This window comes from Ciconia boyciana, chromosome 1, assembly GCF_034638445.1.
Source record: "Ciconia boyciana chromosome 1, ASM3463844v1, whole genome shotgun sequence".
NCBI lineage: Eukaryota > Metazoa > Chordata > Aves > Ciconiiformes > Ciconiidae > Ciconia > Ciconia boyciana.
Window position 1 is genome coordinate 216288891 of NC_132934.1, and position 25315 is coordinate 216314205.

Below are 25315 nucleotides of genomic sequence, written 5' to 3' on the forward strand. Positions count from 1 at the left end.
ACAAAGAGTCTTAAAATTTGGGTAAATTCAGAAAACTGTATCGTAATCCCAGGATATCCCTTCAGGATATCTCTTTAGGATTCCGCATTACTACAGAGTAGGATAGTAATGAAACGTCAGGATGCAGTGCTGAATGTTTTGGTGAGATCCCTCGGCAGTGAAGATACAAAGATTTAATTGAAACAATTTCTGAACTGAGTTAACCTGTGTATAGATTAAGTCTTTTTTCATCTTGAAGTGGCTTTAAAAGCACGTGTGATTAAAGTCCTGGTTATTTCATGCTGCTTTAAGTACCTTTCTACAGATACAAATACAGCCATAGCAGGGGCTGTTAGAGCAATACATCAGCTGTATATGGACCAGGCCTTAGGGCAACCGCTGCTATTACCTTACACAGCCATTCTCTAAGCGGTTGAATGAATCTATTTGGTAAACTATCTTGTCAAACAAGGCACTTTTATGAGTATTTTGGACTGATCTCTTGCCTGGCTTCAAGATTTATTTTTTAGGTTATCAGGGTGCATCCATGTTTCTTAAAAGGCTTTATGATTTTGAGTGTGGTACAAAAGGAAGCTACTCTTCAGGTCTCAGTTTAGGGCCGAAGGGTAACTGTCCAGTTTTAACTCCAGCTTTGTGGATCGGGCATTCAAGCTGAGCTGCACGGTTTTCTCCTCCGTTCCCCCTGCAGCAGTCACGTAAGCACAGCTCCCCTGTAACCGTGGGATTCTAGACACAGGCTGATCGTGGCTGCCTTTGAAGTGGGGCGACCTATATACTGCCCTGTACTGACATAAGCACCTTTATGTTGCAGCCAGACGACAGACTATGGACAGACCGTGCTCGGGGGAGTTAACGCAGTCAGTCTGCATGTGGGTTTTGAATCCAATTTTAAATGTATCCAACAGAGGGAAGTAATTCTAAGTGTGCAATTCCGCAACAGGTTAAGCTGATTTCAGATTAGCTCTGTTGCAGCCCCACTCTCCCTACCAGCCCCAGATTCACATTCCCACTTCCTCCATTTATTTTTGCGAGGTTAATTTTCTGCTGGTTTAGCTCCCGACCCAACTTATCACGGGAACTGATAAACCTTGGTGCAAGGGGGAAGGACAAGACTGCGGCAGCGCTGTTTTCATCTGTCGTATATGGGCATGCTGTCTCGGTACAAAAGGCAGGTCTGGGGTGGTGACCTGTATTATTTGTCTCCCTTTTGTCTGTATCTACCTGCTTCACTTCACATTTTACTTTTGTATGTCTAGACAGCATGTTCCAAGTACACACCCTCGCCATGCCCATGCTCAGCTCCTGAGAGCGGTGCGGCTGTACGTCTCTGCAAGCAAATCCCTCCTCTTTTTCTCTCAGCAGAGCACAAGCGCTGAGCCAAAAACTCCTGTGAACCAGGGTGACAAGTTTCCAGCGAGCATTGGGCACCGGGAGAGCAAACACCCATATCCCTGCAATATAAGGTACAGACGTTTCGGCTTGTGCAACACAGAAGCAGGGCAGAGCCCATTTTATTCTTGCCTTTTTTGGATCTGCATGCACACAGTCCCTAGCACAATGGAGCCGGCTCTGCGATAGCACGGTGTGATACGAAGAACAGAAATAAAGTCATTACAGTGTTGCATGCCGAGGGTATAATTGCCGGTGACCCACTCCCGCGTCGTTGCTCCGTTGATGGCGTGATCACGACAGACTTCCATGTCCCAGGCCAACGCCGCTCCCTCTCTCTGCCCTCCGAAGGTGCCGGATACGGCCCGCAGCTCCCAGGTGCCGGGCTCCGGGCAGCAGCCTGCAGCTGCAGCGAGGCTGTAGCACAACCCGCGGACTTCCCGAGGCAGCGCAGAGGCGAAGCAAGCTGCGAGATCCACAGATCTGCTGCACCGGGAAGGTACCACCCCCCCTCAAACTTTTCACCCTGGGCCACTCGGCTGCGATGCTGCCCAGCGGAGGCTCCCCCCCGACCCTGCGCCGCCCCATCCCCGAACGAAGCGGGAGGGTCCGGCCTCTCCCCCCGGCTCCTGCCCCGCCGTGCCCGGCTGCCCACCTTGGCGGCAGGGGGGCAGCGGGGCGGGCCCCCCCGGAGCCAATGGCAGCGGCCAGGCGGGGAGGGTGAAGGGAGGCGGTGCCGGGCCGACAATAGGGGCGGCTGGAGGGCGGTGTGGGGAGCGGGCAGGGCGGCCGGCCGGGCGGAGAGCCGGGCAGCACCTTGCGGCGGGCGGAAGGTGAGTCCCGCCGGGCCGGGGAAGGGGATTTCCTCGCTTGTTGTTTCGTAGCCGGGAAGTTTGCAACGGGGTTTAGCGGCCGGGGTTTTTCTTCTTTTTCTTTCTTTTTTTCCTTTTCTTTTAGGAGGAGGGTACCGAGCCTGGCTCCCTCCTCCTGCCTCCCCGGCTCATTCATTTAACAAAGGGAGTTGTTCTTCAGTCCCCGGGCTTCGCAAGCGGGGAGCCGTTTGGGGCCGCTTGCTTAGGGTCCCGGGGCAGGGGTTGGGGTGAGAATCGGGGCTCAGCCCAGAGTTTCTGCTGAGCACCCCGTCCTGAGGCTTCGGCTGGAGGGGCGGATGCTTTGGGCAAACACAAAGAATTGAGGAGCTGGACCTTTGCTGGGCGATGGGGTGAGGCAGCCCGCGGCTTTGTGTGGCTGATGCGCAGGGATGGAGAGGGGGGAACGTGTCTTTTAACCCCCCCGCCCGTGTATGTGTATGAAACCGTGGCTTTTTGCTATTAAAGTACTCAAAAGCAAAGCTGAACTTAGGATCGTGGGATAATTTAGATTGGGAGGGATCTCAGGTTCTGCTCAAAGCAGGGGCTTCTGCCTGGCGAGTGGGTAGCAGTGAAGGGACATCGTGAGATGGGTGGCACCTCTGGGTGCTCTTGAATGCTCCTGGGAGCTGGAAGGAGAGGCAGCACCAGCAGGACGAGCCCGCAGGGGCAGCAGCGCTTCTCTCTTCCACTGTGTGTGGAAATGCCCCAATTCACAGCTCTCCCACGCCTGCAATCCCTGTTCTTGCTGCTTTTGTTATCCAGCGGGCTCCATCCAAAATTCATGATGGTTGGGAATAGCTGGCTCCATCCGTGTGTGTGTCATGGTGCATCTGCTCCTCCTGAGCATTACTTGATCCTTATTCCGACGTTACCTCCAGGAGTTTTTCTTCAGGATCAAGATTTATAAATAGATGTCAAAACCTGGCTCTTTGCTGGGGACCTGTTACCGGCTGTAAGGCATGTACTTTATGTGGTAATTAAGTATTTTTTATATATATATATGTGTGTGTGTGTGTGTAAGAACAACTGTAAAAGCTGTTTAGTTATCCAAGCTTTTCAAAGTGAAAGTGGGTATTGTTGGGTGAAATGGCTGTATCGGGCAGAGACGGAAGAGTGTTTGTTCTCTTTGCTTGCAATTACTCTTTGTACAGTGACTCATGGATGCCTTTCACTGAACTACCTCCCCCTTCTCTCCATACCTGGAGTTTCCTGGTGTTGCACACATTACCTGGCAAAGCAGGGAGCATCTTCCCATCTGCTGTTCTAACATCTCTTAGTGTGGGTGTGTTAATCTTGCTCGCAGCTTTTTAGGATAAGGCTGGAAAAACTCCTTGTGGAACAGTTTGTGTGTGTGTGTGTGTCCACTGGATGTCTAGAAATTGCTTTTCCCTGTTTGTTTTTAAGTCAGAGAAGTAAAGTTCATCTCTGCACAGAGAACAGAAGGTACCGTGGAAATGTAAATAAATCTATTAAACTGTTTTGCCCCTGACTTGTGCCACAGGACAGAATTTGTTCTTAGCTGTACTGTATAACAAAGCTGGAGTTTTAAGACTGGAGACTGATAAGCTGGGGTGGGTATTTAGCCTTTCTGAGCCCTGTGGGGAGGGACCAGCTTCTTTAAATGGGAATGATATAACTACTATTCTTTGACTTGGAAATGAAAGCTGAAAATGAGGTTGAAGAGGAAAATGCTCTCGTAGCATGACAGCAGGAATGCTTTGACTGGTTTTAGGGAATATTATGTGCTCTGGCTGTTGCTCAGAAAAAAAGAGTAAGGAAATGTAAGGCTTTTGGTTCATGCTTTTGCATGCATCACGGGGATATTGGAAGAAATGTGTGACAAGTCCAGCATAACTTCCACAAGTGAAAATAATACATTGCTTGCTTATTGTGTTTCTGACTGCCTTGCTTGCACTGGATTAAAAACTGATGCTAGCTCTTTTTGCCCAAGAGATCAAAGAACTGTTTGATTACGGCTGATTCTTGTGTATCCTTTTCCAGGTCTGTGGAGACCTTTTCTCTCAGCTTTGACTACAAGTGCATGAATTGCACCTAGTTAGCTAACTAGGGTTTTGTCTATTTTTTTTTTTAATGTGAGTGAGTTGCAGTGTGGCTTCTTTCCTTCTTTCTCCCTTTTGTGCACCTGTCTCGCTTCGTCGGCATGGGAAGTTCTGTAATTTCAAAAGCTAGTTGTTATGGTCCAGTTCCCTTATATTCTTAAGAGTGTACAGAACCACCTAGAGCTGAAATAGACTTTTCTCAGTAGCAAAATACAGAAATGATCCAGAGCTCCACCCTTAAAGTGATCTGGGTTTACAGTTCATCCTGTCAACAGCAAGTAACAGAAGCAAATAGACTTTGTAAAGGATGTGAAAAACAACCACTTTTTGTGAGGAGGTACAAGAAACAGACTGAAACCGGGCAACTAAAACCAAGTCATATTTCTTTAAACCCTAGTCGATCGTTAGCCTTTTGACAGATACAAGAATATCTCTTGTTGGCTTTTTACCTCTATGGGAAGGCAAAAGAGTATTGTGTGACAGAATCGTATTGTGTGAAAGAGCCTTTTTCTGTGCCTGGCAAGGAGCTGAACTCATTTTCTCAGCCTCATGTCTTGGCCTGTATAGGAATTGGGGAGAACACAGACATGTTCTGCTTGATACTGAGGGCTTGCTCTTAAGGAGAAAATAATTTGTCTAGTGTGTGGCTTTTCTTATGCACTTGCACAGCTCTTACCTGGGAGGGACTGCTTTGCACCCCTGTTCCCAGAGATAGGAATGTCTGGGTCCATTCCCTTTGGTGGCAGCAGGACTGGGACTGTCAGCAGATGCTCGTTCATGCGGCACATAAGTCACTGGGATCAGTTCTTCCCTTCTGAGTGTAAGGCATGTGATGCTCTTTAGGAACGAAGAGCTTAAAAATGTCTGACACTGCTTATGCTAACCAAGTTTTTACTCAAACTTAAGTCCAAGCTTGAAATTCCTGAACTTGGGTGCAGCTGTGCACGGCACGTGTAGAGGTGGACATTATGGCTGTGAGGGGTAACATTCAGTGCTGCCGCTAGTGATGACTGCTCTTGGCTTTGTGCAGGGGAGGAAGCTTACTTTTGTCCTGTTCCTCCTCAGGCACATCCTCAGAGCTATAGACAAGTCTTTGAGTCCTCCCATGCTCTGTTTCCTTTTCAGCTCCTGGCAGTGGGGTGCACGTCACAGTTTCAGGGCCCTTCGTGGGATTCACTTGATGAAAACATAGATGCTAAAGCCTGAAAACATAGATGCTCAGAGCTGAAAACAAGTCTCCCCAGGCTCCCAGTATGATCAGTACAGGCCCTTTTAGGATGTGGTATGTATCATCCTCCAGTAGGTGTTTTAAAATAGGTCAGAGTTGCACTCTAAAAATGCTGATTCCTTTTTGTAGTCACCCTGCTCTCCTTTATCTCCCATGTATTGTGTTGTGCGTGGCAGCAGGTAGCTGAGAGGGAGTTTCACTTACTCCTCTCACTGTGGGGATGCAGGCAGGCAGCATTGCTAACAAATCTACTGGCAAAAGCACTGTAGTAGCATAGCTTTCACGAGTTCCTTTCATTTTAGCACTTGTTTGTTGGGGTGGGGGGTGGGGAAACAAAAAAGCCATCTGAGTAAGTGCATTTCCAGGGGAATTTGAAGAAAAAGCGGAAGTATTCAGTTCTGGTTTATGTACTAGTATGCTTCTGGTAAATTGTCTAGGCTCTGGAATAGCTGTTCAGACTGGCAATCCAAGTGTTCCGGCTTCCAGTTGTATAGCTAATGATGGCCTTTCTCTATCTCTTGCGTCTAGTCTGAGATGCAGGTTAAACAATAACTTTCCTTCCTTAGTTTCTTTCCTTCTTGCACTCTGTGCTCTTTGGACCTGCTGTATAGCTAGTTTATTTCACTCTTAAGCTGATATAACTGCCTTAAAATAATTCTATTTCCTACTTTGTGTCTAGAATCAGCAAAGTAAAGTGGTGGCAAATCAGGCATGCTTTTATCATCTTAGGTTTAAAAAAAGGAGGAAAAAAAAAGTTAATGGCATAGAAAAAAGGTCCTAATTTGGGAAAATCAGGCCAAATCAGAAGACTGCAGAAGTAGTAAAGAAATGTACTTTCTGAAAAGAAATAATTTCTCCTACAGTAGCCCTTTGTGATCCCAATTCCCACGTGAGAGGCAATGCGCATAATATATTGTGACTGCCTTGAAGTATGTGACATCTAGCTGCAAACATCTCCTCGATCTAGGTGGGCCTGTAGTGGTGGGACTACAAGCAAGTTGAGTGGCAAGTACGTGCTGTGTGCAAGTGGGGCATAAAGCCTTGCTTCATGCCTTTTTTTCTCTTCTTTTTCCATAAAGTCAGTCCATACTTGTAATCTAAATGGAGAATGAGGGAAGAAAATAATTACTATCTGTATTGTGTGTGTCTTTGGGGCGGGGTGAGTCGCGCAAGTTTACCTTAAGGCATTGTCTCCTGCTGTTATTAAGAGCTTGATGCATGTAGTTACAGTGTGTCTGTCCATGGTTTACAGCTGATGGCATTTGATGACTTTACAGATGGCAGCAGAGAGAAGGAAAAGCAAATACAAAAGGTCAGGGCAGACTGGCTTGCTAAGGTGTCACAGCACCACTTTGGGACTTTGAGTTAGTTTCTCTAAGCATCGGTAGGGCTTTGAACTATCAAGTCTCTTAATGACTGTAAGTAGCACACAAGTGTTTCAGATGATGCCTCTCTTACAAGACAAAGCCCATTTCTCAGGGCGTATGTTCTATTCATGAAATAGGAGCTGGAGTGAGAAATATTTTTATTTGAACTGATGGCTTGCTTCATGTGGTTTTTCTACTCATTTACATATAGAAAGCTTAGTGTAATGTGAAATACCTTATCACTTCTTTAGCATAAAGAATTTCCAATATACATTATTTTCTGCACCAACATATTCCCAAATGCACATTCTCTGCTGATCTTAAAATATGAGTGGCTTGGCCATTTAACTCAAACTCCTCTGTAGAAAGAGTAGAGAAGTGATTCCTTTTGTAAAACTTGGATTTAATTTCCCTGGTTATCTGTAAGTGAACATTATGCAGTTTCACCGACAAGTTCAACTGAAGGGCTTTCTGCCAGGATGAATCTATCATTTGCCTTTAGTAGGTATTTCAAGAATGTCTTATTTCAGTTGTGCTTTGAAGAGGCTAGAAGTCACAGCTGAACATAGAATTCACATGCCTCCATAGTTCAAACTTGTTTGGGATGAAGGAAAAGCTGATTTCCTTCAGCAGCAGCAGGGAGGAATATTCCCCTTTCCCAGTCCTGTCTATACTACTGAAGCTGTTGGATTCGTTTTAGCTCAAGGCCCTGTTCTAACCTCCGTGTAAGGTGCGGTGTGTGTTTGAGGCCATTACTGAGCTCTATAACCCCAGCATGTGTTGAGGTAGAGGGGGGAAAAAAAAATGAGGCCAGGCTTGTAATGTATCCTTTGCTTTTCTAGTTCATTAAACTGCTCACCTGAGTCTGAACTCTGGTGTCCCTTCATAACAGAAGGTAGATTTAACAGTCAGGTAACAGCTGCAAAGATGAGGGAGTGCATAGCACAAAAAGGAATTCACAGCAAACAGACACATCAGGATTTGAAACGCAATATTGATCAGTTCATTACAATTAATAACACAATTATAAAACTCCCATTACATTTTGCAGTTCTTCTGGAAACAGAACAATTTATATGTCTTTATCCTTTCAGGAATACCTCACTCAAGACAAATTTTAACGTCATTTCCTTTGCAAACCGCAGAATGTGTTAATTCTTAGTGGAGCCCAAGTTTGTCTGTGTTTTATTTAGTAAAATATAGTTTTTAATAGCCTGGAAGACTTAGTCATAGTATTATGTACTAAAAGTTGCTTTAATTGAGAGTGATCTAAATCAGTGTATAATTGGACTAATGTCACTGTAGTTAGGGTCAAAACCTAAAAGGCAGATATTCACACACTGGCTAATTTTTAGCAAATCAGACAAATCTGTTTCAAAACAAAGCCCATAGAGGGGAAACCCTTTGATTCAAGCTCAGGAGCTCAAGGAACAAGTTTGTGAAAGGCGGGACAAGGAGAAGTGTCACATTTTTCCTAATTCTTAAGGAATATGTATATGGCCTCCATAATACAGAAACATGATTTTCATGCTACAGATCTAATTGCCTTGTGGAACCTGAAATGACTTAAAGATGGATTTCCAATGTGAATCTCTATGCTTTACTAAGTATTGTGCTTTGTTAAATAACATATTTAATAAAGGATTTGCCTTAGAGGGTTTGAGCCACTTGACTCATATTACTTCTTGCTGAAATGTGAAATTGCTCTAGGAATCCTCAGTTTCCATGCAAGAGGGAGGCTGGAGGAAGATAAAGACGTAAAACGAAGATCCTGGAATGACTGTTAAGTGGATGGCGCTTCTCATGGATGTGGTCACTGCTAATTCTTTTTCCCACAAAAGTTTGATTGAATTTTCTTGCCACGCTGCCCAGGAGAGCTGACTCTCCTGTTTAACCACAAAATGTGTTAACCACAAGCTTATAGTTCACATCCCTGTTTTGCCCTGCCATTGTGCTCATCTTCAGTCCCACTTTGGAATAAGATGTGAGTTCAATTTCAGTGTTGCTTCTCTGGCATTGCGATTGCAGCAGATTGCAGATGGTAATGGAAAAACTTTGGGAGCTGAACTCAAAGGGGTGGCCTAGAAATGAATGGTGATAATGCCGCATAGCCCTTCATCGAAACCATCCGCTTTCTGATAATCAAAGTAATTGGTAAGGTTCTTCAGTAAAATGTATGCATGTTGTGGGTGTGTGTTAAGGTGTTTGATGCTTTCTGTTAAGCTCGAAGATTCTGGAGATGTGAAAGCTATGCAAAAATCTCTGTCATATAAAAGAGACTTCTCCCACTCCTATCTGCAGGGAGAAGTGACAGAATTTGATCCAAGTGTGCCTTGAAGAATTAAATAATGAGAATTAAGCACACAGAGCCTTTGGTTTGAGCCTCCAGTCCCTGATTTTGTGGGGGGAAGTGAGGGTATCTACCGCATCTTAACAGTAAGTTATTAACATTAACTTAATTCTCCAAAATCACTGAAATCTTCACTGGGTGGCCTTACAGAAAGACAGAGAAGTTGTGAGGGGAGGAAGGAGGGGGAACTGCAGCACCAGTGACAAGTATTGTATCACAGTTACGTTGATCTAATTAAAAAATCTGTCTTTTAATTTCTGGCTCATCAAATTTCTTGTTGTTGCATCAGCCTGTATGTCTTGGTAATAAGGTGTCTGGTAAAAATTGCAGTCTCTTACATTTGTGTGTCTTATAAATTCTTCTCCTATGCAATTTTGAATCCCTTGGTAGCAGAGAGAATGATTAAAAAGGCTGTACCAAATTCACAAAAAGCAGCAGGAGTCTTGTCCACCAGGCCAGTGCCAGAAGAGTCTGAAAGAGTGGGACTAGAACTAGTTTTCCAGGCCTGCTTTAATCCCTCGCTTACATTCCTAAACCAGATTTTGAAGAGTATGAACAAAATTCAGCTGACGCTTTATCTTGATGAAGCTGTAACCTCTACTGTCAGACTAGCGTCTCCTGTCCATATCTGGAGGCCCTTACAATCAGACTAAGCTTAACTTGCAGTGTGTATGTGGGAACTAACTTTTGTATTCTTCCTGTTTGTTTGGTTTCTTTTCTCTGTCTCCATTCCTTACTTACATCTCTTAAAGCCTTTTTTTTGTTTGTTTGTTTTCCTTTTGCCTTTGTATAGAAACACTGTTCATCTCCTGCATATCTTTACTTTCCCTGGCCACCCCTAAGGTTGATGAGAAACAGAGTCCTCATACATCTGTGATCCTGAAGATACCAGGCAAATACAGATGAGCAGCAGGGAGGTAAGATATTTCATCCTCCACCCCAGTAAAAAGCAGCCTCTTTAGGGCTTGGGAGGAGGATGAAGACTGGGTAGGGGAAGAAGCCCCTTAGCCTCTTCATTGCCTTCCTCTATCAAGCAGGTGGTTTGCTGATGAGATATTTGGAAATATTTAAATGTGAGATTTCATTTAGAAAGGCTGAGGAGGTGAGGGTAGGGCTGGGAATGGCAAAGCAGGACTTTCTTCAAGAAGAAAAAGCAAAAAACCTCAAGATTCCTTCAGGGCTCTCCTGAAAGGCAGAAAGTAGAACACAACCAGTGTATCTTTCTGCGTAGGCTGTCTTTAAATGGAGGCAGACGGTCACAGGCAGTGTTTGAATTCTAGGCTCAATAAAGGGACATCCTTCAGTTACACAAGGCAAAATGGTGTCATTTGTTAGAATTCAAAACCAGTATCTAAATGCCTCAATGCCTTGTCATCCAGTGACTCACTGCACTGTCATACTAGGACTTCTGGCTTTCACATGAAAGTTATACTTGCTGAAACAGTGTCCTGCCAGCTCATATTAACGGTCCCGCCTCCCAAACTTGTCTCCAGTTTACTCAAGGTGAAGAGGGGATTTGGGGGGACAGAGCAGGAGAAGGCGGCAAGGGTAGGTTAAACGATCAGAAATCTCGTTACCTCTTCCTTGTAGACTTCTGAGTGCCCGCTTTTTCATTTGTTCTGTGTTTCTCTGAAACGAGACCTTGAGTTGCAAAAGAAAAACATTCGGAAGTGATGAGCTGGCCATATTTATAAGAATTTAGTCATTTACTTGGTCCAACCAAAAATGTATTTTCTTGTGTGCAGTGTTGTCTTTTAAAGTTATTGGCTACTTTAAAAAAATAGAAATGTTGAAATGATCTCAGCTTGATTTCCTTCATCTCCTGCGGCTGATTAGGGGATCACCAGGATCGTGGGGTTTTTTTCTTTGTTTAACTCACGTCATCAATTTTATTTTAGATGCCCTTTGCTTTTTTATAAGAGCCAATCCTTTCTAATACTGGGTACAGCCTGCAAGAGCCCTTCCTGCCTTCTGATCCAATACTTATTCATCCTGGGACCCAGTCCAAATGCCACCAACAGTGCTTGTGTGGGCTTTTTTTGTTTGTTTCAAAAATGTTTGATCACATGCTGACATGCGGCAGCCTTAAATGCATCGGTGTGCAGTCCAGGAGGTAATGGTCATGGAGATTAAAAGAATCGCACCTCAGCAGCAAGTGGCTTTCTGCTCTTAACATCATACCTATTTCTGTCATCAAGCTTTAAGTTTAGTATTACAGTGGATGTCTGTCGTATCTGATGATGTTTGGTTGCTCTTTGAATCCCACCCTGTTATTTTGGCTCCGTATCGAGGAACAGTGACTTGAACAAGGTGATCTCATCCAACGTGTGGTATAGTGGTGTTTGGTTTAGAAGACCTGAGATTCTGTTCCATCTGCACTTCCTGTAGCTATAGGTAAATCAGCTGAAATCCAGTAGGATGAGCATGTGTGATCTCTGTGGTCTGTCTTCCTCCTTTCTCGTCAATTCACATGCTTTCCTTCTGTGGTGGAGCTCTTGTTAGCGTTGTTTTTCTTTTCACCTGGGATGTGAATGGGATAAGCAGTGAAAGGTTTCTGTATAAAGCATAACCTGTGCTAGTTTCAGCATAAAGACTGTTTGACCTCTCTGTGAGGGCTCTGATCCTAAATTCCTAATGAACTAACTACAGATTTGGAAGGAAAGAGTCTGTGGTTGACTTTGCATTCTTCTTGACTAACAGTTGAGAAGCTTGTGTTTGCTTTTTTCCAAAAAACATCTCCCCCCACCCCCCCATCACAAAACTATAAAGCAAGGATGTGGCTGTTGGCAGTTGTTTTCCTTTTGATGTGGTCAACTCAAAATTAATATTAAAAGTAAAATTCTGAACTTGCATTTTCTTGGAGACCGAAGGCATGATGAAAGGACAGGAGGGTTCTCTCTCCACCTGCTGGGAGCGTGCTCTTCGCTTGAGTTTTTCTGGGAGGCTGCGATCAGGGGGTGAAGCTTGACACAGCTGAGCTCATCATGGCACGGAGCCATCGAAAGGCAAGGGTGCTTTTCCCTTTCAGCGCTTGGCTGTGAGCTGACCTGGCAGAAAACTTAACAGAGCAACATGAGTGAATGAAGCTGTGGTGTAGTATTAAAGATCCCAGAGCTCTCACAGAATCATAGAATCATTTAGGTTGGAAAGGACCTTTAAGATCATCAAGTCCAACCATTAACCTAGCACTGCCAAGTCCACCACTCAATCATGTCCCTAAGTGCCACATCTACACATCTTTTAAATACCTCCAGGGATGGTGACTCAACCACTTCCTTGGGCAGCCTCTTCCAATGCTTGACAACCCTTTCACTAAAGAAATTTTTCCTAATATCCAATCTAAATCTCCCCTGGCACATCTTGAGGCCATTTCCTCTTGTCTTATGGCTTGTTACTTGGGAGAAGAGACTGACACCCACCTCACTACAACCTCCTTTCAGGGAGCTGTAGAGAGCAATAAGGTCTCCCCTCAGCCTCCTTTTCTCCAGGCTAAACAACCCCAGTTCCCTCAGCCGCTCCTCATCAGCCTTGTGCTCCAGACCCTTCCCCAGCTTCGTTGCCCTTCTCTGGACACACTCCAGCACCTCAATGTATGTCTTGTAGTGAGGGGCCCAAAACTGAACACAGTATTTGAGGTGCGGCCTCACCAGTGCCAAGTACAGGGGGACGATCACTTCCCTAGTCCTGCTGGCCACACTATTCCTGATACAAGCCAGGATGCCATTGGCCTTCTTGGCCACCTGGGCACACTGCTGGCTCACATTCAGCTGTCTGTCCACCAACACCCCCAGGTCCTTCTCTGCTGGGCAACTTTCCAGCCACTCTTCCCCAAGCCTGTAGCATTGCATGGGGTTGTTGTGTTCCAAGTGCAGGACCCAACACTTGGCCTTGTTGAACCTCATACAATTGGCCTCGGCCCATCGATCCAGCCTGTCCAGGTCCCTCTGTAGAGCCTTCCTACCCTCCAGCAGATTGACATTCCCACCCAATTTGGTGTTGTCTGCAAATTTACTGAGGGTGCACTCAATCATCTCTCTGTAGATTTGAAACCTGGATATAAGGACTGTAAGACACATGGCTAGATCTGCTGGCTTCTTAGAATTAGCTCACAAGTAAGTGCCTTTTTACTCTTGAAAGATCTGTCATTGTGGTACCTGCTGTATACAGTTTTTTATTTTGGTTATTTTGTTCTTACTTCCTCTGTGCCCAAGCTCCTCTCTGAACCTCTAGCACCTGCCCAGTCAGCTCCTGCTGGACCTGCTTATGCTCCGTATCTGAAAGTCATTGGTACAAAATGGATTTTGACTCCTCTCTAACTGGTTCTCTGTCTTTAATAAATGTATTTGGGAGAAAGAGCCTGAGAGAAAATCACAACTGGATCATGCATTTCTCCCCACTCCTGTTGTTGTGTTGTTCTCGATCCTCCTTTGATTCGGCGTGGAAGCGTAATGCTTGTAATCCCTGCCGTGCTGTAGGGACTTCCATGCTTTGCCTAGTGGCTTCATTTGTTAGTGTAGCAGAGCACTTCTGGGATTTTCCCGTCACCTACCTGCATAATGTCTTGCATCTTGTGTTATATATCTTCCTGTAATCTTGAAAAGATGATTCCGAATTGAAAGGATGTTTTCCGTAGCAGGTTATAAGCTGGGCCCAAACTTCTTGTATCAGAAATAGTGTGGCCAGCAGGACTAGGGAAGTGATCGTGCCCCTGTACTCAGCACTAGTGAGGCCGCACCTCGAATGCTGTGTTCAGTTTTGGGCCCCTCACTACAAGAGAGACATTGAGGGGCTGGAGCGTGTCCAGAGAAGGGCAATGAAGCTGGGGAAGGGTCTGGAGCACAAGGCTGATGGGGAGCGGCTGAGGGAACTGGGGTTGTTTAGCCTGGAGAAAAGGGGGCTGAGGGGAGACCTTATCGCTCTCTACAACTACCTGAAAGGAGGGTGTGGAGAGGTGGGGGTCAGTCTCTTTTCCTAAGTAACAAGTGATAGGACGAGAGGAAATGGCCTCAAGATGTGCCAGGGGAGGTTTAGACTGGATATTAGGGAATTTTACTTCACTGAAAGGGCTATCAAGCATTGGAAGAGGCTGCCCAAGGAAGTGGTTGAGTCGCCATCCCTGGAGGTATTTAGAACGCGTTTGGATGAGGTGCTTAGGGACACGGTGTAGTGGTGGTCTTGGTAGTGTTAGGTTTACGGTTGGACTCGATGATCTTAAAGGTCTTTTCCAACCTATACGATTCTGTGATTCTTGCTGGTGTCCAGCTGGAACTACAGTTTTAATCCAGGACAGAATTAGGTTGCTAATGCTGCTTCCAGTCACACTAACATTATTAAATAATCCTACTGTTTTGTTGTGCTCCTTCCACCTTGCAGTCCTTCAGCTCTAAGTACTACAGTTCAGGAGTCATCTCTTGTACAAATGCTCCTGGCTTGTTTGTGAAGCTGGTGAGATTCCTTGTCGCCTTCCACCTACATACTGCCTGTAAAGGCTCGTAGTGAGTATAAAACACAACTGTGCTGGAGAAGTAGTATGCTTTCTCCTGTCATGAAGGTGTAAAGGGCAAACACAGAAGCAGCAGGCACAGGGAGGAACAGGAAAACACGTTTCTGGTATAGCATAATGTCGCTTTATCTCTGAATATCCTGAAATATCTACAGAAAGACTTTGGCAACATTTGTGCGTCAGAATTCATAGCCAAGATGAAAACAAGATGAGAAACTTCCATGTTGTCAGGAACGGTGCAGCAGGTATTCCGTAAGATCTGCTGGGCATGAAGGAACAAAAAAAAGTTGTGGGTTTTTTTCCTTTTTTTGTTTTGTTTTGTTTTGTTGTAACCTGGGGACATAACTCTCTCAGTAGCCTATGGGTTTCAGTGGGAACATTCAGGGACTGTCTTAGCAGCACCTAGAGAGCCTAACCTTGAGAACAAAAGTAGAGTGTTTCATGTGGTTACATACTAAAAGATGTGGGTAGGCATCTAGTGGGAATCCAGAAAGCGCGTGGGCGCTTGATTCCCTCGGAAACTGTTGGGATTTGGCAGCTAAGCTGGTAAAGTATTTTTAAAAACTCTTAAATATCTTTCTGAAAATTTGGTCTGATGTTGCTAATCAGTTTGAGGGGTGGGGGGATTTCTTTTCTGAAGTAATTGCCGCCTTTGATCCTTGTTACTTTCTAGCAGATAAATAGGAGGAAATTGAAGGAAAGCAACAGAAATGACTTTGGGGCTGGAGGGATTGACGCAAAAGGAAGATAAAAGAGCTGTATACTTGTGTAGTCTTATAAAATGAGGAGGAGGGCAGGACTGTTTATGGGCTTCTGAAGGGTACAAATGCCAAGATGTGAAGGGTGTGGAAGAAGGAAACTGTTTTGGTCTCTGCTCTGCAAGTGCCTGTGCAGGCAGGTAGCTTCGCACACAGCCTCATCTGAAAGGAGCATTTTCACTGAAGCTGTGAGTGTTACAGGGGCGTGCTGGTGAGGAGCAGAAACACTTTGTGGGCAGCAAGGAAAGTGCCTGCTTTAGTACTTCAGTCAGGGTAAGATGTATAAATCTGCAGTCGTTTGCACTTTGGGTTGCCTGGCATCTGTTGATGTCACCTCATTGCACAAAAGTTTCCTTCCATTTGTGCCAGCCTTCCCAATCAAGAGGAGCCCAGACAGGAACCCCACTTTAGGCTCTGATAGCTCCTGTCCCAAACTTGCATTGTTAGTGCTTGGATCTCCACCCTGTGTTAAAGCAGAGCTGGCTACCATGGTGACACAGTTTAATCTCGCTGGTCTCTCTGTGGTGTCTGAAACCAGGAAGGAAAGGCAGGGTGACAGCCGTGCCAGGGCACAGGGTGGTATGAGGGGGAGAGCAGGGACAGCAGGTAGGCAAAACAGCCTGTCTTGGGACTGTTCTTCTGAGATGTTAGGACTTTGCTTTTTATATCCTTTAGGACATAAATGTTATATATATTAGGATGTAATCCATTAGGATTAGGCTATCTTGGGGAGTGCTTGATGACAAAGGTGTAAAAAGTTTATTTGGAGTTGATAAAGCTGTAGCAGAGAACACCAAGTCTTAACTGCTGAAGGTATCGGGGACATTCCCACACCAAGTGCGCTTTTTGTAGCCAATAGATCAGAGAAACTAATTTGAGATAAATACAAAAGGAAAAATTAGACCAAATAGATAGGTTAGATGTTAATAAGTCACCGGGGCTGGATGGCGTTCAACCAAGAGTCCTGAGGAACTTGCATGTGAAACGGCAGAACTGCTGGCCAAGCTGTGTAATTTATCACTAGAGACAGCCGCTGTGCCAGAGGACTGGGGAATTGCCAATGTAATTCCCATCTATAAAAAGGGCTCTAGAGGGGATCCTGGGAACAGCACACCAGAGAGTCACGCTACCAGGAATGGCAAGGTTTGTAATAAGGATCTCTGAATACATAGATAAATGTTAACTGTTGCGAAAGAGTTAGTGTGGCTTCTGAAAATCCTGCTGCCCTACCCCGTGAAGTTCTGTGGAGTGTTGGTAAGAAAGAGTTAAAGTGGATGCAATATATTTGGATTTTCAAAAAACTTCTGTCAAGATCTTAAGCTCCTACAAGTTTGGAGGAAAGGTTATTTTATAGTTTGAAAGCCGCATGAATAATAAGAAGTAATAAAGTGGGGATGATTTCACTTTTCAGGATGGAGAGGGAAACATAAGCAGCAACCAAAAAAGCCACCATCCTCATCAGGAAAGGGAAGAAGGGTATCATTTTGTTTCGGTATAAATGCTTGATGCACCCGCATCTTGTGTGTGAAGTGCAGTTCTGGTCTCTGCGTCTCCAGAAGGACACACTGGCATTGCAGAAAGGCAGCTAAAAGGGTCAAGAGATGGGCTGCCTTCCAAGGAGAAGCTAAAATGGCTGGGACTCTTCCTTTTGGGAAGGAGGGGAGGAACATGGGTGAGGTTTAAATGGTAAAGTCAGCAGGTAAAGCTGAAGATGAAACATTCATCAGCTCCCATGCTATTACAGCCAGGGAACTTCTGATAAAACAAGACGGGCTTTGATTTTAAAATAGATGAAAGAGGATACTAGTGCAGTGGAGAAGAATTGGTGCTTGTGGCCTCAGAATAGCTAGAATTTGGGGACAGGCTTTGCAGCTCTCACCCATGCGGGGCAAATCCCATCTGCATTGCCTTTCCAAGAGAGTCTGCATGACCCTTCCTTTCCCCAGGGCTCTCTTCTGCAGCTTTTCATAGGAAGTGATTATCCAGGTGGCTGGCAAGTGTTCGACACTCCCTTGTGTGCACGCTGAGCTTTTTTTTTTTTTAATTATAAGTGACTTATCCCTCACAGAAGTTGGTTTTGTTTTTTTTTTAAATGCTGCCTTCAGCAGGGTGTGCATGTGAACTTTATTTTAATTAAGGGTGAGGAATCTGTTTTACATAACTATATCCCAGATTCTCATGAGAGAGTGAAAACAGCCCTGAGGGACTGATGAAGAGGCCAGCGAAGTCAGTTGCCTCACCGACGGGAGGCCTGATTCCGATCTCTCTTAGGTTCTCTCTGCCTGTGGGACTTGCTCTGGGCTGGCTGACAGCCAGAGGGATTGAACCGATGCAAAAGGACTGCCTCCTCATAACTTTATTTTGGGCCACTAATTTGTGGTTCTGGGCAGGTAGAGGGGTGGCGGTTGTAGCTCTGCCTGAAGTTGTTGTCCCCATAGTGGGAATAGCCAAATGGGATGTGAATCTGCTTCCAAGCCCTTTCAGCCATGGCTTGATGCTAGCTCAGATGACTCCTGCCACTATGCCCGGTGCCAGGGTATTATATTGCAACACTCGGTTCACCCATCTCCTTGGAACAAGAGTGCCTGTTGCGATCAAAGCGTAGTCCCCAGCAGCGCCAGGGTTGCTTTGGATTTAATAATGATGCTAGTGGGATTTGATCAAGGTGGTTCTCTGAGCCTTTGAGAATGAAAACAAATTGCACTGGAAGTCACAAACGAACCTTTTGGAGGTGATTGTGTATTTCTTGGTTTTGTTTTTTAAATGCTGTCAATTAAAATTTTATTTATTTCAGTTGTAGAGCCTGAAAGGGACAGGGAGCAGATGAGTAAGATGCTTCTGTACCATTAAGGAGGGAAAATCCAGGGTGTGTGCATGGTCTTTTGTTTGTTTAGTTTTTTTCTCTTAAGAAGAAAGACGTGATAAAGGTGTTAAAACTCAATTGTTGCAGTACTGGAAGCAGGGCATGTAAATAAAAGAAGATCTCTTTCACTATGCACAAAGAGAAATATGAAAAACAAACCACAAACTCTGTAAAGATGCTAATGAATTTTATGAGTCAAACCTGGCATGTCGTTAGCATCTGCTGCTTGTTTACAGTGGCTGAAGTGCGCATCCCTTGCAGAAAGTCTCATGTACTGGAGGTAGTTTTACTACCCTGTTATCAAAATCTCAGTCTGGTGTTGAAGAAGCTAAACTGTTGATAGACAGCACAGTTGCGACCTCGTAGTGTCCTGCTGAACCTGGTGGTGGCTGGCAGTTATTTTTTCTGAAGTAAAAACCCTGGAGAGATTTGGCACATGTGTTTATTGCATCCAGTGATATAAAGGGCAGATACCTTTCCTTTTTGCTGTGTTAATCCTAGTGAGAACACTGATGCCATTGAGAGAGGTCCCTGTTGCTTTTGTTATACCTCTGTTCTCTGCCCTGGGAGCTGTCTCTAGAGAGCATCTAGAAATTTGGTGTTCTCTTGTCCAAAATACGTAGTCATCTTGCATGAATCAAAGGAAGGTTTTATTACTCAACTCTTCTCGTTTTACTGAAGTGGCAGTTCATGCCATCAATCCTAAAAGTGTTTAGGACTTAAAATTGATGGGAAGTAACTGGTGATGCTGGGGCTTTACAGTTGTACACAGCTGATGGGCCTCTGCCATCAGTCTCCTATGAAAGGAAGAAACATTTTGGAGGAGCAAATCAGCAAGGAGGTGGGGCAAAGCCGTTGGAATAGATAGATGTTTTTCAGCTGTTCAGCAGAGCAATGTAAATGAGCTCACTTTAGACAGAAAGGAATCTGATGGCTGGGTCACAGCTTGGATATGCTTTGCTGTGGGGTGAGTTGGTAGGTTGGAGCATGTGCTTCTAGTGGAGGTCAACAGAGGTTCAGCCTGGTGTCAGATGGGAGAAGTGGGGAACAAAGAACAAGGTCAGTGTCAGTCACGTAAATCTGAGAAGATGTGCTGAGGGCTTTAAGAACCTCAGAGTGCAGAAACTGTAGAGAAGTTCCTGATGATGAAATGGTTTTCCAGAGAGAGAGGCCTGAAATGAGAATCCCATCCCTGGTATCGGTGGTCAGAACAAGAACACCATGAGCTGTGCCAGGAGCAGTGATCCAGATCTCTGCTTCATGCCACTTGTGCCCTATAGGGAGTAGGGTAAAGTGTTGTAATCACTTGATAGTTTGAACCAGGAACAAACCTGTGAGGTTCATTCAGGAGGAAAGGAAAAAGATAGTGAGCAGTACCAATGTCCCTGATGAGGGAAGTCGCAGAGAAGACAGGTAAGGATGGCAGAGCACTGCCAGCTCCTGCTCTGCTCTCTACGCTGTTTCAATTCCGAGTGTGGTACCAGCTCCAGCAGCTTCTGCCTGGCAGCCTGCCCCAGCCAGCAGATCCCCGATCTGTGCCTTGCTCTGGAGTCGCTTGCAAAATTAGCAGGGGATTGGAGGGTGGAAACAGAAAACCCAGAACCAGAGCAGGACAGGAATCTGGAAACCCGCATGGTGTTTCTCCTCTGCTGTAAACTTGTGTGACCTTTCCCAACTCACTTAAATTATGTCCTCATTTTATACGTGGGTAGTGGAACTATTGTACACTTCCAGGTATTCTGCGTTACCCGGCAGAAGTTGTTCCTTCACCCACATTAGTAACATTTTGTCACCGAGTAGTGTTTAATGGAGGGATGATTTTCTGTGTGTTGCTTAAAATTTAGAAAAGGATCCTGAAATTTTATGAGCCTCTAGTGTAGGCAAGAAGGAGTTGGCCAAAGGGGTGGCAGGGGTGTAGGAGTATTATCCTTTTCTGCAGAAACTCTTGTTCATTTTCTCTTCCAAAACTATTTCAGGGTATTTCTTTATTCCAAACATTTGTTAATACATTGTGCAGTGAAACAGCAGATAGTTGGTTCTTTTTGAAAGCTGTACAGATTAGGAGATGCTTGAATGCGTAAGCCATAAGCAAAGAAATAAGAACATCCTACAGAATAATATGAAGTGTGATGCTTTCTGGACTGCTGCACAGCTGTAAAGTGATGGGTGAAGTGAGATTTTGCCCACACAGATCTCCTAAACCTCAGTACTTTGAGTTTTACTTTGTTTTCTTTGGCTTCAGAGACAGCCAGTGTCTGGAGCTGAGGCACTCTGGTACTTTGCTTAGTGTCCCCAAAAGACCTGCAAACTTAGCCAAGCTTTTGGGCTTGAAAGAGATGGGCTTGAATTGCAACTGGGTGCCTCTAGTTCTGGGAGGCTGTAATGACTGCGACCTTTTGAAACCTTGTTCAAACTGGTTTTGTTGCACTCAGACAGGAATGTTATATTCTTTGTTCCACCTCCTAAAAGGCAAAACTTTTTGTATAGGCCTCTTGCAGCTTTTATAGCTTGATATATATGGGTCAGGGGAGGAAGCAGGCATAGTCTGTTAGATGTTTTCAAGCTGCTGAAAAAGTCCTTCTGAATGCATGAAGGAGGTTTTAAGATCCCAGCTGAATTTTTGCAAATAACCTCTGTCTTGATTAGGAACAGAAATAAGCCCCCAAATTTGAATTGCTTCCAACTTCTGTACACATGAGCAAATGGACCGACTCTTCTCTGAGACAGACCTGTGTGGTAAAGCGTTACATGTTTAATTCTGAACTCTTCCTTCCCCTGGAAGCACTCATCCAACATCTCAGTTACTATTACAGAAATATCATTGTTTTTCAAACAGAATAAAAACATGCATTTGGTAGTTAGAAACAAAGTAAAGGCTTGCACTGCATCTTGAAACCATTGGAAGGGCTCTTCTTGATGCCTTTAGGTATGTGTCTTCACAGAATCACAGACTGGTTGAGGTTGGAAGGGCCGTCTGGAGGTCATCTGGTCCAGCACTCCTGTGCTCAAGCAGGGCTACCCAGAGCCAGTTGCCCAGGGCCTTGTCCAGACGGCTTTTGAATATCTCCAAGGATGGAGACTCCACAACCTCCCTGGGCAACCTGTGCCAGTGCTTGGTCACCCTCACATTAAAAAAGTGTTTCCCAATGTTCAAAGGGACCCTCCTGTGTTTCAGTTTGTGCCTGTTGCCTCTGGTCCTGGCACTGGGCACTACTGAAAAGACCCTGGCTCCATCCACTCTGCACCCTCCCTTCAGGTATTTATACACATTGATGAGATCCCCCTGAGCCTTCTCTTCTCTAGGCTGAACAGTGCCAGCTCTGTCAACCCTTCATCATAGGAGAGATGCTCCAGTCCCTTCAGCATCTTTGTGGCCCTTTGCTGGACTGTCTCCAGTATGTTCATGTCTCTCTTGTACTGGGGAGCCCAGCACTGGACCCAGCACTCCATGTGTGGCCTCACCAGTGCTGAGTAGAGGGGAAGGATCACCTCCCTCAACCTGCTGGCAATACTTTGTCTAATGCAGCCCAGGATACCATTTGCCTTCTTGGCTGCAAGGTCCCATTGCTGGCTCATGTTCAACCTGGTGTCCACCAGGACCCTCAGGTCCTTTTCTGCCAAGATGCTTTCCATCTGGGTGGCCACCAGCATTTGTTGGTGCTTGGGGTTGTTCCTGCCCTGGAACTTTGCACTTCTCCTTGTTGACCTTCATGAGGTTCCTGCTGGCCCATTTCTCCAGCCTGTCGAGGTCCATCTGGATGGCAGCACGACCCTATGGCATATCAACCACTCCTCCCAGCTTGGTGTCATCAGCAAACTGGCTGAGGGTACGCTCTGCCCCATCACCCAGATCATTGATGAAGATGTTAAACCAAACTAGACCCTTGGGGTACACTGCTAGTTACCAGCCTCCAACTAGACTTTGTGCCACTCATCACCACCCTCTGGGCCTCGCCATTCAGCCAGTTTTCAGTCCACCTTGCTGTCTGCTTATCCAGCCTGTACATCAACAGCCTATCTATGAGGATCTTATGGGAGACAGTGTCAAAGGCCTTCCTGAAGTCCAGGTAGACAATATCCACTGCTCTCCCCAAGTCTACCAGGCCAGTCACTTCATTGTAGGAGTTTATCAAGTTGGTCAGGCATGGCTTCCCCTTGGTGAAGCCACACTGACTGCTACTGATGATTTTCTTGTCCTTAATGTGCCTGGAAATGGTTTCCAGAATTAGCTGCTCCTTCACCTTCCCAGCGATCGAGGTGAGGCTGACCAGCCTGTAGTTCCCTGGGTCCTCCTCCTTGAAGATTAGGAGTGACATATGCTTTCCTCCAGTCTATGGGCGCTTCTCCCAGTCACCATGATTGATCAAAAATGATCGAGACTGGCCTCGCAATCACATCTGCCAGCTCCCTCAGCACTCGTGGGTGCATCCCATCAGGGCTCATGGACTTATTTTGAGTCCCCATATGTAGGTATGAACAGAAACTTCTGGAGAAGGACTAAGGCCTTGAGAACTGAGCCTGTTCCTCAGTCCTCCTTTCATCCCTTCTCTTCCTCCCTCCTTTGCCTGCTGACTCAATTCCTGCAAGAGGCACTACACTTGCATCACAAGGCTACTGGGAGTTTGGCCTTAGATTGAAAGCCTACAGGTAATGTGGAGGCACATTTTGCAAAGGTTCTCCTGCTGTGTGGAGCTTCTCCTGAGGTGGTGGTGTCATGCACATAGACAGTCTGGTGTGTGTAGCCTGTGCAATCCGTTTTCTGTTATGCCTGGCTGAGGATGCGAGTCTGCCGCAAGGACCAACTGTGCAATTTCAGCTCAGACTGCCTTGACTCATGCTATTTGCTTTGGAAGTCATAGTTTCAGTTGCTGCTGATAACCCGGCTGATTGTTATGTTATACATTTAGCAGTCTCTTTTTTTAGTTCTTTCCTTAATTACTTATGTAAATAATTTTAGAAGACTTAGCATTAATTTTGGAGAAGCTGGCATATCAAAGGCTGTGAGGCTAGCAGCAGGTGCTGTAAGTAATCACTCTTCTAAATTAAGCAACACTTTCCAAGGCAGTAGGTTAATTTCTGGGTGAGCAGCCTGCATACAGATTCTTAGAATCACCAGGATCATGACCCAGCAAGTGACTTAAGGCTGTGTGTAACTTTAATCACATGAATTGTCTTACTGAAGCCTTTCATTTTTAGAGGAAACTGGGGCTGTGCTCGAGCTTCTGTTGAAACAGCGCTATCACGTTGAAATCTCTGTCACCTGGCTCTGTGCTTGTCTTGGTAGCTCAGTCTGCACTGCCATCCAAGGTGTATTTGGAGCATGGGCAGGCATGTCAAGCTGCCTGGAGCCCAGGGTATGTACATGAGTGACTAAGGTTTATGCTGAAGTCTGTGCTGCTGTGGATTTTCTGTAACTAGTACAAGAACAAACAAAGTAGTGTTTGAGAGCTTTGTGCCGTTTCCACCTTTGTGTGTGCGAGTGGATTTCTACAAAAATATTTCCTCTAATATCTCTAGTGGAGTTCTCTTGGGATCCGTAAGCAGTAGCTGCTGTCCTGTGGGACAGATTCTGCTCAAGTGATGCTATTGTTAGCCTGTTGCTGTTGCATTGTCACAGCTCCAGCCAACATTGTTCTTGCTTAAGGCTAGGAGGTTACCCGCAGAAGTGTGGCCTGCTCTTCAGAAACCACTCTGAGTCCATGAGGCTGATGGGGTCAGTGGTGGTTGTGACTTGATCGCTACACAGTTGTCATAGACTCTGCAGGGCTCTGAGGAAATTGGTAAGATCTTTATTTCTGTCACTACACAGAGTGTGACTTTGGAGCACTTTGTCTCACTTGTGGAGTAGGAAGGTGCAGTTCTTACAGACTCGGGCTCTCTTTAGAATGTATCTTCCTGCATGAAGATCGTGCCAAAAAGTAAAGGGGAAAGGGGGAATTTGTACTTAAAAAGGAATCCCATGCAAAATGCAATAGAGCAGAAATAATGTATTTCTTCTGGTGACTCAAGAAAAGAGACAGCAAAAAATGGATTTTTGATGCCTCCATGTGACTTTAGACTGGGACTTGTCCCTCCTCTGACTTGTAGTTGGTGCCTCCTGTGTCTCTGGATGCTCAACTTCGTTACCAAGCTGGTGCTTGAAATCCTACGCCTGTTAAATGGATCTGAAGCTACTTTTCACACTCCTCAGCTTGATTTTTGCTATGGTCAATCATCTTCAGAAAGAAATGCTCTTAGGTTTGAAGCTCAGTGTTGGGATACAGCCCTTTTGTGTTTTAAAAAATAATAATTCAGATGACAGGCTTCTGAAGGTTGAGCTCGATTCTTATGGACAATGTTACAGAATGACGTAGCTCTTGTAATTGGTTTAGGGGTCTGTAATCTCTTTAAATAGATCTCTTTTATCTTTTTGCTTTCTGGATTAAAACTTTACCAATTTGCTCTGAAGTCTTGAAGAGGCACAGTTCAGATGCTAGTGCAGAGTCTAACAAACCAAATATTAATTCTACTAAAACAGATTCTTACACTATAAGCAAAAATATTCTTTCAGTCTTTGTTCCTAGAGGTGGTTGCTTTGATTTAAATGAACACCTTGAACAAATCAAGAGTAGGGTTGATTCCCCCAGTCATGTCTGTCCAGTAGTGGCAGGTTCTAACTCTACATTCAGGAAGCCTTGTCTGCTGGAGAAGGCGCTTTCCTCCTGCTTGATGAGCCTGACTGAGTTCCCCGCTCTCTAATGGAAACTAGATGGATAAGCGACTTGATTTTTTGATAGCTCAGCTTTACTCTGAAACCTGAAATCTCATGTGGTGCTGTGACCAAAAAGTCCTCTTTGACATTCCAATTCTGTGGGAATTGGGACCAAAATATCTTTTAAAAGAAATGGTGAAGAGGAAACCATACTTGCTGCTTAACACTGACTCC

The 25315-nt window shown here is 45.2% G+C and overlaps 1 protein-coding gene across 14 annotated transcripts in view; it reads left to right on the plus strand.

Moving 5' to 3' along the window:
- The first annotated feature begins 1397 nt into the window (after positions 1–1397).
- PAK1 (p21 (RAC1) activated kinase 1) overlaps positions 1398–25315 on the plus strand; it is a 75054-nt gene continuing 51136 nt past the window's right edge. For 2 of the 14 annotated variants that reach the window (XM_072850860.1, XM_072850861.1), the window contains exons 1-2: positions 9218–9352; positions 10060–10183. The gene's annotated coding sequence lies outside the window, so the exon portion shown is untranslated. Of the gene's footprint in view, positions 1889–2123; positions 2223–5447; positions 5604–6412; positions 6559–9217; positions 9353–10059; positions 10184–10698; positions 10815–25315 lie in introns of those variants that run through there. The other 12 variants (XM_072850854.1, XM_072850862.1, XM_072850852.1 and 9 more) reach the window with 11 other exon arrangements.